The sequence below is a fragment of the Lynx rufus genome, unplaced genomic scaffold, assembly GCF_022079265.1.
Source record: "Lynx rufus isolate CCGP_SWC_20201006 ecotype Redwood Valley unplaced genomic scaffold, mLynRuf1.p SCAF_15, whole genome shotgun sequence".
Classification (NCBI taxonomy): Eukaryota; Metazoa; Chordata; class Mammalia; order Carnivora; family Felidae; genus Lynx; species Lynx rufus.
Window position 1 is genome coordinate 61,185,818 of NW_025814829.1, and position 4,900 is coordinate 61,190,717.

The 4,900-nt window shown below is 60.7% G+C and overlaps 1 long non-coding RNA gene across 3 annotated transcripts; it reads left to right on the plus strand.

Annotated features, from left to right (window-relative positions):
• Positions 1-1,227: 1,227 nt before the first annotated feature.
• LOC124510485 (uncharacterized) lies at positions 1,228-3,083 on the plus strand. 3 transcript variants are annotated; one of them, XR_006961703.1, is made up of 4 exons: positions 1,228-1,648; positions 1,888-2,008; positions 2,398-2,507; positions 2,804-3,083. It is a non-coding gene; the product is annotated as an uncharacterized LOC124510485 (long non-coding RNA). The 3 variants fall into 3 exon arrangements; XR_006961705.1 differs by having other exon boundaries at positions 1,888-1,985; XR_006961704.1 differs by lacking the exon at positions 1,888-2,008.
• The last annotated feature ends 1,817 nt before the right edge of the window (positions 3,084-4,900 follow it).

Consider the following 4,900-nt stretch of genomic DNA (forward strand, 5'->3'; position numbering starts at 1 on the left):
ACCGTGTAATCCTCACAAGACAGCAACCCGACAAGACAGTATTGCTGGTATACCTTCTTTATAGATGAGGAAACTAGACCTCTGGACAGCGCCAGCAATCTGCCTGCAGTCACACAGCTAACGAGCGGCAGAGCCGGTATTTAAACCTGTGTCTGCTCATCTCCAGGCTCTTAATCTCAGCACCGTGGGGTTTGTCCCATAAATGCACAGCAAAAACATATTTTCCATTTTCCTTCTGGCGAACACTGGCCCTCTTGACGACCCACGCTGACGTCCGTCCAATGACCACAACTGTCTGGGTGTGGTCTCTCTACGTGTAGATGCCGCTATCCGCCGGCCCACATTTTCGGTGTGGCTGAAAGGACTTGAGACCGTCCTCAAATGCCTTGCCCAAGTCAAGCGGGCAAGGCCACCTGAGATCCCATCAAGGCTTTCCCTCTAGAGCTTCCCGAGGGGACAAAGCATCGGGGAGCCCAGCAAGCTCCCCTCCCATCCTGTCCCCTGCTTCATCCTTGGCCGCTGGGGTTGGCCTTGCTCAGGGGGCTCCTCTGCCCTCCCAAAAGCCAGATCACAAAGGCAGCTGCTCGCTGGGAAGTGACAGGAGGAGGCAGAGGGTGAGATGAGGGGCACTGCCAAGTGGCGGAAGTGAGATTAAAATGTATCTAGAAGCATCTGGTGCTGGGGAGCCACGCTGGCTCGTTTATCAGCCCAGGACAGCAGCCCAGAGGACGGGCCATTGGGACCGGGGGTCCAGCTCTTATCACACCCTGACTGCTAGAGGCACGGGCGTGGCTCAGGCCCCCACCCAACAGCTTCTGTCCTTCAGTCAAGTGGACCCGTGATGCCAGATCTTTCTGTTTGTCAAAGAAGCTGCAACTCCGGACTTTTTTTTTTTTTTTACTGAAATCTCCCAGTTTTTCCATCCTGGCAAGGAATGCAGTGGAAAACACACACACACACACACACACACACACACACACACACACACACACACGTGTGGGTCTGATGGCATCAGCCCGGGGGGCCGCCCTCAGGCTGCACACCATGCCCTGCACAGGGGTCCCTCCCGCCTCCACCTCTGGGGCTTGGGAACCTGTCTGCCATGCCTCCCGCGTGGACCCCACACTCTCCACGAACACAGACCCGGAAGCACCCCAGGGAGGCTGCCCCCTCCCCCCCCCCCCGCTCCCCAGATGAGCCCTGTCACCTACCCAGCTGGCAGAGGGAGAGCCAGGGAGCGGGACAGAGGCACAGCCCGTGCTTGGTGGACAGAGCAGGGGAGCCGGCTGCCCTGGGCCTCTGTCTCCCCTGAACGGAAAAAGGCTTGAGTCACCTTCTGTGATGGGAACCCCAGATCCCGGGCCCCTGGGCTCGGGCCACCTGCCTTTGACCGTGACCGCACTGGCTGCCGTTATTACCCGGGGTGCGGGGCGGGGGAGGGATGGCGGCAGTTACAACGGACACGTCAAAGCATACACGAAGGACGAGACGCCCGGCTGTAAAGGAGCCCAGAGAAGTCCCACAGCTGTCGTCTGCCCGTCCACGGTCCCCGGGGCAAAGGGACAGAAGTGACCCCCTGCCGGTCCCTGCACCCTGGCTGGACCGGGAGGGAACTTCTCCCTAGAGGCGCAGGTGTCCTCACTGAGGGGTGGGTGCGGCCTCCCAACAGCCTCCAGAACCTTCCCTGGGGTCACTGCCCTCCAAAGCTCTTCCCTGCGAGGACCCTGGAGGCGTCTTCCGGCCCTCCCTGCGGGGGGGACATCTCCGAGGGGCGGCGGAGTACCTCTGGTGTTGTTTCTGCGGGCTTCACCGGCCCTGGAGGGGAGGAGGTCAAAGGAAAGGGCAGGGGTGGGGGCGGCTGCAAGCCCGAGCCCCTCCCGCTTGCAGCCCCCGCCGTCTGCCTGCAGGAGGCTTTTCATAGACTCCACCTGGCTCTGTGGTGAGGCGGAACCGCTCGGGCGCCTATCAATAGAACGCGGCAGAGGGTGACCAGGCGACAGATTGAGGGGTGGGCGGAGCGGTTCCTCTTCGTGCTGGGGGGGGGGGGGCGGTGAGAGCCCGAGGCTGCGGGCGCCCCCGCCCCTGCTCTGCGCCCTTGCTCTCCCCGCACCCCAGCGCCCCCGCTCCTGCTCTCCACCCCTGCTCTGCGCCCTGAGCGCCCCCGCCCCCTGCTCTCCGCCCTGAGCGCCTCCACCCCTGCTCTCCCCACTGCTCTGCGCCCTGAGCGCCCAGCCCCTGCTCTCCACCCCTGCTCTGCGTCCTGAGCGCCCCCACCCCTGCCCTCTGCCCAGAGCGCCCCCTCCCCTGCTTTCCGCCCTGACTGCCCTCGCCACTGCTCTGCACCCCTGCTCTCTGCCCTGAGGGCCCCCTCCCTGCTGTCCGCCCTGTCTTTCCCAGGCCCTGCCAGGGGGACTGCGGAGCAGAGAAGCATGGGGATCCTGGAGACACCCTGCTCCGGGACTCGCACCCCACCCCCCTGCAGTGCTGGAACTCGCCCTGCGGGCCAGGTGTCTGCAACCCTTCCCTCTCCCCTTGCACCCTATTTTTGGACTGAGTTCTTCTTCCCAAAAAAGCCTTCTCTCAGGGGCGCCTGGGTGGTTCAGTCAGTTAAGCACCGGACTTCGGCTCAGGTCATGATCTCAAGGTCTGTGAGTTCAAGCCCCGCGTCAGGCTCTGTGCTGACAGCTCAGAGCCCAGAGCCTGCTTTGGATTCTGGGTCTCCCTCTCTCTCTGGCCCTTCCCCTGCTTGAGCTCTGTCTCTCTCTCAAAAATAAGCAAACATTAAAAAAAAATTTTTTTAAAGCCTTCTCTCGAACCTGCGTGCCCTCCACACGGCCGTCGCATGTGGCACTTCTTCACCGTCAAACTTCATAAGTTACGTCCTCAGAAGGCCTCCCTGCCCCTCGATCCGGGTCAGTCTGCCCAGCAAGCCTCTCCCACGAGCCACGAGTCCCCTTCGAGCGCGCACCTGCTGGGAACTGCCCCCCAGGGTGTCCACGGGAAGGCGGGGTTCCCCCAGCACCTGCACCCCCAGATGACTAAACGACTTCTTGAAATAAAGGTTAAAAACTTGCCAAAGTAAACAATGTGTCATTTAGAGGCACAGAGGGACGGCTGGGTGGCTCAGGAGGTCAAGTACGAGGCCAAGTCTCGATTTCAGCTCAGGTCTCGATCTCCCCTCCCCATTGGTGGGATGGACCCCTGCCTCGGGCTCCTGGCTGTTAGTGCAGGGCCTGCTTGGGATTCTCTCCCCCTGCCCCCGCCCTTCTCGAAAGAATTGAAAGCAGGGACTTGAACAGGTAGGTCTGGACGGCGATGTTCACAGCAGTGTTATTCCTGGAAGTCCAAAGTTAGCAACCCGAATCCCCACCAGCAGGTGAACACGGAACACGGATGGTGTATCCGTACAGGGCAAGATTGTTCGACTTTAAAAAGGAAGGGGGGGGGCGCCTGGGTGGCGCAGTCGGTTGAGCGTCCGACTTCAGCCAGGTCACGATCTCGCGGTCCGTGAGTTCGAGCCCCGCGTCGGGCTCTGGGCTGACGGCTCGGAGCCTGGAGCCTGTTTCGGATTCTGTGTCTCCCTCTCTCTCTGCCCCTCCCCCGTTCATGCTCTGTCTCTCTCTGTCTCAAAAATGAATAAACGTTAAAAAAAATAAAATAAAATAAAATAAAAATAAAAAGGAAGGAAATTCGGACACCTGCTACAACATGGACGAGCCCGGAGGATGTTATACTAGGTTAAAAAAAGAAGAAAAAACCCACGATGACGTCACAGCAGGGGAGGGGAGGGACCCACAGAGGGCGCCGCTGTGCCGTGGGAAGTACGGGGGCTCGTTCTGTTAGACTCGTCTCGTTCACGGCCTGTGCCTTCTCCGCGGCCACATACGGATGCTCTGTGTCCTCCTGGTTCTCAGAGACACATTTGTAACACGTAACCTCTGGGAAATCGGGCTGCATCTCACGATCCGTGGGCTAAGAACCAAAAAGCCTCGCGCCCTAACGTGTTTGGTAGGCCGCTTTCTCCGTGGCACCTGGAACCGCGATGCTTCTGGCGATCGATGATGCCTCAGAGGAGACGAAAGACGCGGCCCGCATCCGTAAGGAGAAATATTTCCGAATAAGTGTTTCCAGAACCGCTTTATTGAGAGGCGAGGCACCTACAACACGATTCACCCGTCGAACGCGTACCGTTCGTTGGCTTCCAGCATATTCACAGAGCTGCGCAACCACAGCCAACCGGAGATCACGTTCATCACGCCCACGAGGATTCCCTGCACCCCGACATCGCCGCCCATTGCTCTGCACACTCTCGGTGCCCGGCAGCCACCAACCCACTTTCTGTCTGCACTGATCTGCCTTTTCCGGACGTCTCGTGTCGACCGGCTTCTTTCACACCCAGGCGGTTTTCAGGGCTCATCCCCGTGGTAGCATTTTGCCTCATTTCCCAAGCGGTCCCATCAGCCCCCAGCTCACTGGAATCCGGCCGCTGAACCCACCACCGCCCTGACCTTGCCCGTGTGCTCCTTGGCTCCTCCTCCCCGGCCCTCCTCTGCTCCCCCGTAGAATGCACCCCGTTTCCCGCGGGGCCTGGAGTCACACTGGAAAGCTGCCCTTTCTCACAGAGCGCGCGGGGACGACCTTTCGGACGCGTCCACACTGAGGCAGAGGAGGGCGGGGTGTCGCTTGGGCGCTGTTCTCTTCCCACCCCCCCAAGTCCCCCGCCCCCCATCCCCAGCCTGGTAACCACCGCTCTCCTGCTCGCCGTCCTGCGATTCCAACCCCGGCCGGCCGCACGTGTCCAAAGCGCACGGCTGGACCGTCCAGCATCAGGACCTTCTATCGCTTCTCCTCTGCTCGCTAAGAAGTGTTCCTCGTTCCCCCGAACGGTCTCGATGCTTCG